Source organism: Mastigoproctus giganteus, chromosome 7, assembly GCF_048544385.1.
Source record: "Mastigoproctus giganteus isolate SK-2022 chromosome 7, ASM4854438v1, whole genome shotgun sequence".
NCBI lineage: Eukaryota > Metazoa > Arthropoda > Arachnida > Uropygi > Thelyphonidae > Mastigoproctus > Mastigoproctus giganteus.
In genome coordinates, this window is record NC_143581.1 from 36,556,998 (window position 1) to 36,569,180 (window position 12,183).

The window sequence follows — 12,183 nt, forward strand, 5'->3', positions numbered from 1 at the left end:
AAAAATGGGGGGTACATTCCAAAAGCTAACAAAAATACACAATTTTTAACAAAATATTAACAAAAATACACCATTCTAGATTTCATGTATCTTCTGCTCTCTTTAAAAAATCAGTAATCTGAGTTTGTTTGCTTTTGCTTTTGCTTGATAAATCTGTGAAGTTCATTGTATGAAAGCATTTTTGAAGCTCCCTTTTGAACTTTGGATTCCTTTCATTCAAGAATCTGCCTTCAAAAAATAAGATTCTAATTGCTCGGCTAACTTTATACCTTCCCATATGCTTTTTAGTGTAAAATTAGAATTTTACACTAAAAAGCGCTATCATCTGTGCCATCATCCCCTGAATTGATTTGGTTTACCTCCAATGCCATTTCCACCAAATCCGCTTCACCAGCCTCTTTTTCTATTCTTGAACATCTTCAATAAAGTCTTCATATCTTTTTTTTATTTTTTTAGTAGCATTGGCAACTAAGGCAATGTTACTGTGTATATTGTCTATAAATTGTGTCTCTCTTGAAATCGATTTTCTGTTTTGATGGACAAAAAACCAGACTTTCTGGGAGGAAAAAACCATGCTACCTTCGCCCAAGCCCAACTAACTCAGCCACATTGTGAAAAAGACCCATAAAAATTCCTCCCGTTATTGATGGGATTTGAACCTGGCTCCTTTCCACCCTGTGCAGGGAGTTGAGCGATTCTGTCAACTGTGCTACCCACGAGGGCTTCAGTAGTCATATCATCAAAACCTTCCCCTCTTACTGACGTAGCAAGTTCTACTATTGCACCGATTCCATTTTCTGCTGGTTCGACCATATTTTCTGAATGAACTGACTCTGGCCATACATTTTTCCACATACATTTAATGTTGACGGTTTTACTTCTTTCAGTGATGATTCTGATACAGTCCACAATTAAGAAATGTTTCAATGTCTCCGTTACTTCAATAGATTCTGAATCAATTTTTCCAAAATCCATTGTAACAGTTTTCTGATGTAATGAGTTTTAAAGGTGGATATAATGCTTTGATCTTATGGTTGAATGAAAGAAGTTGTATCAACCCAGTATAACTGTGGGGTTGGAACATAACTTCAATTTTGGATGGCATAAATCTTTTGGATGGACTGGGTGTGCTATCCAATAATAATAAAACTTTGAAATCTAGATTTTTCCACAAGTTCAACAAGCGTAAGTATAGCACAGAATGTAATACAGGGATTTCTCAACACAGGGATTCAAAAAAGCGAGTCAACACAGGGATTCAAAAAGAGTGGAAATGTTGAAAAATTACATCCGACTAATAGCAGGGTTCCACCCACAAAAACACTCAAAAATACCCTGTTATGCAAAGATTTGCCAAAATTCTCCAACTGTGTTAGAGCGAAACCGTATTATATAAGTACCATGCTGTGCAAGGATTGCTGCAATTTATCAATCATGTTAGAGTGAAACCATGTTGTAGAAGTACCATGTTATATGAGGGTTGCCTGTATTTATTATCTGGCACATACCGAAATCTTTGTTTCTGTGTGAATGCAGGAAACATGTAAAAACAGATGTGCATGTTACACTTATCATGATAAACACATTAAGCTATAACTTTAGGAATTAATTTTAGAAGTTGAATACACATTGAATCGGTTATTTGTGTACAAATATAGAGAATTTTAGACAAGTCCATTTATATTGCAAGTTGCTGACTCACTTTCATTTGACTGGTCCTAGTAATTTTGAGTTCATAATAGTATCAGCATCTAAAATACCATAGCCCAGATTCGCATGATTGATTCTCCTCCATATATAATAGATCAGACAGAAATACTAGAATATTTCATTCAGTAAACTAATTTCTAATTTTCATTAGCCATTTGGAGATGGAGGATTTATTGTATTTCATTGGAAAGCAGAAGACTATGCATTGTGAAGAAGTGACAAGGCCTTATGTCTACTTTTAATTAGTCTGGAAGACCTATGTTTACCACTAATCTGACTTTTCAGCAGAGGAAACAAATCAAATTGAAAACCAACACAGTAACTCTTTAAATAGTGGATAATATACAAAGGTTGTACTAAAGTAATGCCTGTTGATCTATAACTTTGAAAATATGAAAGATACACAGTTCAGAATTTTCAGGTGCAGTGACTTTTTAATTTATGTGAGCTTTATTATGTTCCAGAACATCTTGCACAATTTACATTCACATGTAATGTAAATAATCACCAAAAAATGCAATAATAGGCCTACGAGAGTAACTCTCACATCTAGCTAAGTTACCCCTACAGGTACATACTATTAGTTTTCTTTGGTTGGAAGACTGGGCACTCAAAGAAAATTATGAGCAACTAAAGAGATTCATTCATCTTTATTAATTTACTTATTATTATTATATATTTTTTTGTACAGTAAGAAAAAGTATGTTCACTATAACCAACATGTACAGTACAACACAAACAACAATGGAAAGAGAGAGATTGGGGTGGAGGATGGTCTTAGGCAGAATGTTGAGAAGGATCATCGTGGTCAGGTTCCATTCCCTTGGATTCAGACCAGATGGCTGGGGGGGGGTGTTAAGCTAACTCGGGAGGTGGAGGGTTCACTTGACTGCTCCCTTGAGCACTTGAAAAAAGAATCCAGAGTTAGTTGCTTAACTTTACATTTCACTTTAAAGCTTCATTCAAGATTAGGGTCTTCATTAGCTAACAGATTTAGGCCTTTCTCTATATGATTTAATGTTTTCGATATTCCTTTCATTGTCAGGCTCCATTCTTCTTTAACCTCTGGGGCTTTTGCTTGCTGCTGCCTCCTCCTCTTGAATGTGATGTTGCTCCAGTGGAAACAGATCTTCATTTAACAATTCTCGATGATGCAAATCAATTAAATCATCAATATCAGTTGCCTCCATTTCAGTGAATCCTATCTTTTTAGTGAGTTTCACACATTTGTCTTTAGTTTGTGCATAATCTTTGTTAGTATCAGAGCCTTTGAAGGAGTTGCTAAGATCTGAACATAACTTATGCCATGAACTTTGAATACAGTTATGTGTAATTTCATGCCATGCAGCATCAATGAATTTTAAAGCATCTTTTATACTGAAGGCTTACTAATATTGCTGCACACTCATCTGTTTGTGGTTGGTCTTGTCAATTAGATCAACCAGAATGCACTTTAATTACTGAGCCTTAAAAGATTTAATCACATGTTGATCCATAGGCTGGAGTATTGAGGTTGTATTTGCAGGAAAAAAAAAAAACAATCTTGATATTGGAACAGACATCAACAATACTGATTGGATGGCTTGTGGCATTATCATGAATAAGTAAGATGTTGAACGGAATTCTTTCTGCCTTGCAGTACACTTCCAATTCTGGTTCTAACTGAGATCCAAGGTAACTTCTGAAAATAACAGCATTCACCCTTTTCATGGTCTTGCCATCCTTGTGCTGTAAAATCCATAAACAAACAAACATTCACCCTTTGGGGTTTGAGTACCAGTACACGGGCATGTACGACCTGTCGTAACCTTTAAAGGAATGAGGGCTTTGATAGTGGTAAATGTGCATAGGTTTCAGTTTATGACCCTCCTAACACCAGACAGAAGTGTTAGGCCGATCTTTTGCTGCCTTAAAGCCAGGCGCAGTCTTTTCAGAAGAAAAATGGAAATATAAGTGTGATCAGATTTTTTTCTACAATATAACCCTGTTTCATCAAGTTTGAATATCTGTTTGGGTATGTACTCCTTCCTCCTCCTCTATGATTGCCTTCAGTTTCACAGGAATGCATTTTTATCAGCTCCAGCATTTTTATTGGTTGAAGTTTCACCATACATTTTCACATTATGAAAACCATACCAATGACGAAAATTTGCAAACTATCCTGAACTTGGTGAAAAGGGCTTAACTTCTCCATCCTCATGTTCTTTTAAATCATCATTGAGCTTTCTCTTGCACTTCTGCTAGGCTAATGTTAACGTGTTTTTTTATTTTGGTCACTCATCCATGTAGCAAGCATTTTTTTCATCCATTCCATCAAACTTGACCGAGCATAAGAGGACTTTTGTGCAGTTAAGGGCACACCACTCTTAACACTTTTCTTTAATTTTATCAGCACTATCTCATATAGTGTGTAATGTACTCTCACTCAGACTTAGAGCGTGTGTAATGTGTGCCATGCTCTCACCCTGTTCATAGTGCTTAAGAACTTCCAGTTTAATTTCAAGCACGATTGATTTCCTTGAGTACTTACCATCATTTCCACTAGAAATACAATAATGCTTACTAGCCATAAGGGTGATAATAAAAACAAAAGTACAAATAAGTACAAAAGAAAAAAATTATGTACTTCCAATAGATGACCAATCAACAATCTTCAGCAAAACAAAATGAAAAAATGGCAAACCATTGCCCTGGCTGCTTTCTGTAAATATGGTTGCCACATGTTATTTTAAATTTGCATAATTTAAACATGCATAAATTAAGAAGTCACTGTACTTATTATAAATAGATAAATTTCTCTTTATTCACTAGACAGCCAATGCTAGAAGAGTTGCATTTGTTTACATTCTAACCTTCAAATTGTCTCTGTTGCATTTACATATCTGCATAAGTTATTCAACCTAATGCTGAAATAAAATTAAAAAAGCTACTGTCTTATCTGAATTTTCAGTACTGTTTCATCTATGTCATCATATCATTGTCCATAAAAATATTGTTCTTCATTGAACTGAACAAATGGAAGTCAGAAAATATGAAGTCTGACTGTGGCATAACTGTCAATCCCATTTTGGCAGCTGCTGCAGTTATGGAAAACAAATGAGCCCTGTCACAATGTACAGGGCTGTCAATTTAAAATGAAACTATAATAAAAAAAAAGATTATATTTTACATTAATCACTTCTTAAATGAGATGTTTTCTTTGTGGGATGATACCCATTAGGCAATGAGCTGCTGCAACACTTTATACACTATGGTAAATACTTAATAATTGAGCATCATGTTGCAAATCCTATATCAGGTTCTTGTTCACATACACACACTCCTTGTTATTACTCATTATGCATGCAAACAAGAATCTGCTCTCAATAAATGTCATTTTTAATAAATGACATTTATTAAAATATTTATCATGATGTATAAAGTGCTGTAAGTTCATTTCTTGATGCAAATTTTTATCTTAAAATTTTATACAGATATGTGTGAGTAAGCCATTATTCTGTTAGATGTGGAGCTAAGCCCTTATTCTGTTAGGTGTAGAGCTAAGCCCTACATTGTAAACTGGTTCTGTATTCATTTACTGATTCTTATTATCATATTAATTTCAGATTGAGCATCAAGCATTTTACTCATGAACAGCATGTGTTCTTTGTTAAGCATTTTTTTTTCAAGTTTCAATCTTACAAGAACTGTCATCGTGCATTTCAAGAATCCTTTGCAAACAAGGAGGGGTATAGTAAGTTTGTCATTTTTGAGAGATAGTGTTCATGACAAAAAACATAGCAACTGTTAACCAATGTTAAGGAACAGTTAGCCATTTTCCCTCTGTTAACATTTGCCCTCAAGGGCAACACAGTGAGTAGCACACTGGTGGAAATGACTTGAGTTTGGGTCCCATCAATGTTGTGAGGAACTTTTATGGGCTTTTTTACAACATGGCTGAGTTATTCGATCTCAGGTGAGGGCAGCATGATTTCCCCTCTGAGAAACTCTGGTTTTTCTTCCAGCAAACAGAAAATCGACTGGAGAACACACACACAAATTTATATTTAGTGTATATGGAGCAATATGGCCTTAGTCACTGATGCTCCTAAAACCCTAATGCAATAACAACATAATGTTCAGTTATCAGAGATAAAAATGATTAAGTTCAGTTTGCACTTGAGAATCCTCTAAGGAAGTCAATTAGCATTAGCATTAGTAGAGGCATTTGATGCAAGAAAGCAAGCAAGCTTATGCAGCATCAGCCAAAAAAAAAAAAAAAAAAACCCACTTCCACTTCACCCCTCTGTTCGTTCAAAATACCTGTCCAGCTGAGCCTTAAACTTATTTAGGCTATCAACCTCCACTACAAGGGATGGAAGTCTGTTCCACCAACCAACCACCCGCTGGCTAAAGGCAAATTTCCGCATGTCTTTCCGCTAGAGGAAGAATCCCATCAGCATTGAGCATGCTCAAACCATTCAAGGCTTTACACCTCTATCAGATCACCTCGCTGGTGCCTAGTCTCCAGACACTGTAATTTGCAAAACTTAAGCCTTTCTTCGTAAGAGCAACCTTTTGTTCCATTCACTAATCTTGTTGCCCTTCTCTGTACTCGTTCCAGCAGCTCTACATCCTTCTTGAAATGAGGCCTCTAGACCTGTATACAGTACTCTAGGTGTGGCCTGGCCATTGCCTTATACAAGGGAATAATCACCTTCTTATCCCTGCTGGAAACATTCCTGTATATCATTGACAATATTCCATGAGCTACTCTTGCAGCCCGTCTGCACTGCTCAGAGAACATATCTGCCTGCACAACCACCCCCAAGTCCCTTTCATTCTCTACCACTGCCAGTGTAGTACCACAGAGTTGATACGTTGCTCTGGGGTTGCTGTTTCCCATGTGTAGTACTTTACATTTGTCAATGTTAAACTTCATTTGCCACCTCTCAGCCCATCTGCTCAACCTTTCCAGATCCTGTTGCAGCAGCATAGTGTCAGTAGTGTCCTTGACAACCCTGCCAACCTTTGTATCATCTGCAAACTTGGACATTAAGCTTGATATACCATCATCAATATCATTTATAAATACAGAAAACAATAATAGATCCAACAATGAACCCGGAGGGACTCCACTAATAACATTAGTCCACGATGAGCAGTGTCCATTGATTACCACTCTCTGTCTTCTCCCCCTCAACCACCCCTTTATCCATAGCAGCAATTTGCCTCCAATGTCACACTGCTCCAATTTGTGTAGCAGTCTTCCATGTGCAACAGTATCAAAAGCCTTTCTAAGATCCAAGTATATAATATCAAAGCTATTCCCTGCATCCAGTTCTTTTGTGACTGCATCATAGTATCCAATCAAATTGGTCAGGCAAGACTTCCCCTTAACAAAACCATGCTGTGTCCGAGCTATAACTGAAGTCTTGTCTAAATGATCCTGCAGTGCTTCTTTAACCAGTGCCTCCATTAATTTTCCTGGAACAGAAGTTAAGCTCACAGGTCTATAATTACTTGTGTCAGCCTTTGATCCTCCTTTGTGAATTGGGATCACATTTGCACATTTCCAGTCTATGGGTGCCTTCCCTGAGTCCAAGGAAGCTCTCATAATTATGGCTAAGGGTTTGCTTACTTCCTTTGCTGCCTCCTTTAATATAACTGGAAAGATCCCATCCACCCTGGGTGCCTTTCTTGTGTTTATCTTCAACAGTTTCTCCTCCACTTTACTCCCAGTTATTTCAAGATTCTGTAGCTTACTGCTAGAGTTGAATACACCCCTGGCATTCCCCTCGCTGAATAACTCCTCATGTGTGAATGTCGATGCAAAATATTCATTTAGTTTGTTAGCTACCTGAGCAGGATCATCAACAGTTGACCCATCAATATCAAGTGGACCAATCTGATTCATCCCCTTCCTTCTAGAGTTTACATAAGTAAAGAACTCTTTGCTGTTTTTCTTTGTATCCCTTGCCAAGGATTTCTCGTAATCTGCCTTCGCCTGCCTAACCTCCTTTGTAACTTGGTTGCATATCAACTTGTATCTATCATAGGCTTCTGTGTCGTGTATTAATTTGTAAGTATCCCATGCATTTTTCTTCTCTGCCATATGCCTCATTAGTTCATCTGACATCCATTTAACAATATTTCAACCTTGTTCAACCTTGAACAATATTTCTCAGTTGGTATGTAAAGCCTAGTAGCTTCCAAGATAAGTTCTTTGAATGCTTCCCATTTTGAATTTGCTGTTGGTAACAAAGCAATAACCCTTCCCTTTACCCCTAATGGTAGTTACCTCTTTGAGTAAATCCCACTTCAGCACACTGTGATCACTGCCACCTAGTGGTTCATTTATCTGCAGATTCTTAATGCATGAAGAATCACTGCTGATAATCAAATCAAGAGTATTACTCCCTCTAGTTGGCTCCCGAACATGCTGATGTAGAAAACAATCATCCAATAAATCCAATAAATGATATTGATGAGGGCATCATCAAATTTTAATGTTGAAGTTTGCTGATAATATAAAGGTTAGTGGGATAGTTAATGACAGGAATCAGGGGTATGCTACTGTAAAAAACATAGAGAAATTAGGCAGATGCACTGAGAAGTTGCAGTTGAGGTTTAACATTGATAAATGCAAATAAGCATATATCAATCGCATATAGGTAGCAGTAATCCCAAAATAACATACCAGTTAGTTGGTATCATACACAAGTGGTGGGGAATGAAAAGCATAGGGGTAATTGTAAAGGTCAACATGAAGATTTTTGAGCAGCGCACACACACACACACACACACACACACACACACACACACACACACACACACACACACACACACACACACACACACACACTACTAGGACAGCTCATGGGGTTTTGTGAATGATATATAGCAATTTTGCCAACAGGTACAACAAATAGGTAATTATTCCATTGTATAAGGCACTGGTTAGGCATCGTTCTGAATACTGAATACAGGTCTGGAAGTCTAGATTTTAGGAAGGATATGGATCTGTTGGAATGAGTGCAAAGAAGAGCAATATGATTAGTCAAGGGCACAAAAGGGTACGTTTACGAAAGGCTTGTTCTGTAAATTGTTTCATCTGTACACTATTCATCGTGAGCAGGCCTGATTGAAGTGTTTAAGGCTTTAAATGGATTGATTAAACTAAATGCTGGTGTATCATCCAAGAAAGAGTAAATCCTTTCTCATTCTTGGATGATCAGTGCACAAAGCAACATAAATTTAAATTTGAAAGGATGAGCGTAGGGCAGATGTGCAAAAATGTGCTTACAGCCTGAGAGTAAGTTATCGTTGGAGCAAATTTCCATCTGATGTTGTAAAAGTGGGTAGTTTGAATGACTTTAAGCAAGGATTATATGAACTGTTAAAGGAGATGAACAAATGATGTGGGTAGTTAGACCTGATGCAGCAGGGTAGTTAGCTTGAAAGTGCAATGGCACATGCTTTTGAGTTGACTGTTGATCAAGCCCACATAATTGCTAAATATGGTGATTGTTTTTTTTCCCCCCTTCTGGTGATGTATAAGTACAAAAGTTGAACCTGGAGAAAGAGTGTGAGGAAGAAGACTGACTTCTTCTGTTTGTGGATCTGGAGAAGACACTGCTTAGGATACTCTGGACAGTGATGAAGAACCACTCGTTCAGTTTTGGACCAAATAAAAATTGTATGTTCCCTTGAAGTTATGATCATCAAGCAAAAGCTGTCATACTTAGGACTGGTGATACATGAAGACAATACACCTGGAGAATATGTTTATGCTTAGCTACACTAAGTGAGACAGGAGAGGAAGATAATGGTTAAGAGGGATCTATAAAATAAGAGATTACTGGAACATCCTTACTAGATTTGTGGAATAAAATGAAAGAGGAACAAAGAGTCACCAGGAGTTGGAACCAACTTGACAGGATATAACAGTATTTGTGGATATCTATAAAAACCTTTAATTTGATGCACATGTGTGCAGGGCATTCTTTCACTGCAACTCAAAATTTTAAGATTTAAATTTTTTTCCAATACTAAGGATATACACCGGTGAACCAAAACATTATGACCAGTGAGTCGTTATGCAAATTGAAGCAACTGCAGGTGAACTACGGCAAGTGCACGGGTTGGGACATGGTATAAAAAATGCCTGATACTGAGCTCTGTTAATCAGTGTTACTCTTGTTCTTCAGATGGGAAAGGCAGCGGACTTAAGCGAGTTTGACAAAGGCCAAATTGTAATGTCCAGACGACTGGGTCAGAGCATATCCGAAACAGCAATGGCTGGTGGGGAGGCTCATGGTCAGCCGTGGTTAGTACCTACGGAAAGTTGTCCGAGGAGGGGAAACCCACGAATCACTGGCAAGGTGTTGGATGACCACGGCTCATTGATGCTTGAGGTGAGCGAAGGCTCTCCCAGATGGTACATGGCAACAGAAGGGCGACCGTGGTGCAACGCATCGGTAACTGGAATGCTGATGACGGGAGTAATGTGTCACAACACACAGTACATCAAACCCTGCTGAAAATGGAACTGCGTAGCTGCAGGCCGCTCTGAGTGCCCATACTAACCACAGTTCACTGGCGTCAGCACCTAAAATGAGCAAGCAAGCATCGAAACTGGACCTTGAGTGATTGTTAGAAGGTCATCTGGTCCGATGAATCACATTTTCTGATGCACCATGTGGACGGCTGGGTACATGTGCGTCGTTTACCTGGGGAAGTAATGGCACCTGGATGCACTTTGGGACGAAAACAAGCTGGTGTCATGCTTTGGGCGTGTTTTGCTGGGATATCCTGTGTCTAGTCATCCATATGTCGGGCACTCTGATGTCTACCGCCTACCTGAACATCATTGCTGACCAGGTACACCCTTTCATGGCAACAGTCTTCCCCTCTGGTGATGCCATCTTTCAGCAGAATAATGCGCCGTGCCACACTGCCCGGATTGTTAGAGACTGGTTCACGGAACATGAGGAAGACTTCCAGGTATTGCCCTGGCCTCCAAATTCCCCAGACATCAATCCCATCGAACATCTGTGGTTTGTGTTGGAACAGCAACTCCGATCTGCGGCGTCTCAACCATGCACCTTACAGGAGTTAAAGGATCTGCTGGTTATGTGTTGGTACCAGATACCACAAGACACATTTAGAAATCTTGTAGTGTCCATACCTCACTGGGTATGAGCTGTTTTGGCTGCACATGGATGACCAACATCATATTAGGTAGTGGTCATAATGTTTTGGCTCATCGGTGTATAAGGAGGACATAGGGATTAGTGCAGAATATTCATTGTAAGGAATTCTTTGTTATAAATTTTGCTAGAAGTTTTACTTTATGTAATTTTGTATACATCTGAGCATTTTATTTCTAAAAATGACACACATAAGCCTTAATTTCTTTATATGTTGAATAACTGCTTCTGCAATCTTTAATAACAGCTGTTTATTAATAAAATTCTTTCATTTTATTGATACCCCTTCATTAAGAAAAAATTTGATGCTAATAGGAGCACCTTCTTGACAGTATAAAGGTTTCACCAGTTGTCATTTTTTTTTTTTTTTTTGGAAGCTTAAATCTTTTTGGAGACAGGAGGAATTTTTAATGGCCTCTTCAATTAGAGGCTGTAGTTATCCAATCTTGGACAGAGGAATTATGCTTTTTCAGTCTATATACAACTTGTGTATCAGCCCCCCCCCCACACATGTACAGATCTAATACCCAACAAACCATATGAATTAGATTATCGCTAGAATTGGCACACCGTGGGCTTGATGCTGATACGTCAAAATTAATATAAAATATGAAAAAATAAAATTCAGCAACACAGTAGTTATATTATACAGGGTGTCTCAAAAATATTGGTACAAACATTTAGGGGAGGTAGTTAACATCTAAAGGAATGTTAATCGCAAAGGAACCCATAACCGGAAACATCACCATAAGTCGTTTCACTGTGCTGTTCATCAGTTCGCAAGAGGGAAAATTTCTGGTTTACTCATTCAAGCAGTAGTCACCACCCAAAGAGCATGCATCAATATACGAACTGTGAGCTGGCAGACATGCACCTAGTGTATGGATTAGCAAAGGGCACACACGGTGTGCACCCCCCAATGCGGCACAACATCGCTTAGCAATAAATGTGTGGGCAGGTATGGTCGGTGACTGCTTAGCTGGCCCATACCTGTTACCATCCCGCATGAACTCCACTAAATATCAGATCTTTCTTCGTTGAACAAGTTCTACCAGGGTTACTTGATGATGTTCCAGCAAATGTGAGATGCAACATTTGGTTTCAACATGACGGAGCGCCTACCCATTTTGGAAGGTGTGTTCGTGACCATTTGAACAGGCATTTTGAGTGTTGATGGATTGCCATGGTGGACCCGTTGCCTGGCCCCCACGCTCACCTGATTTTTTGAGCCTTGATTTCTTTCTGTGGGGGAGTCCTCAAATCTATCGTGTATGAATCGCCT

The 12,183-nt window shown here is 38.5% G+C and overlaps 1 protein-coding gene across 1 annotated transcript in view; it reads left to right on the forward strand.

The window, feature by feature from the left end:
- The window catches only part of LOC150082818 (inositol monophosphatase 1), a 61,962-nt gene that overhangs the window by 26,520 nt on the left and 23,259 nt on the right, over window positions 1–12,183 (forward strand). The gene's annotated exons all lie outside the window — the stretch shown is intronic.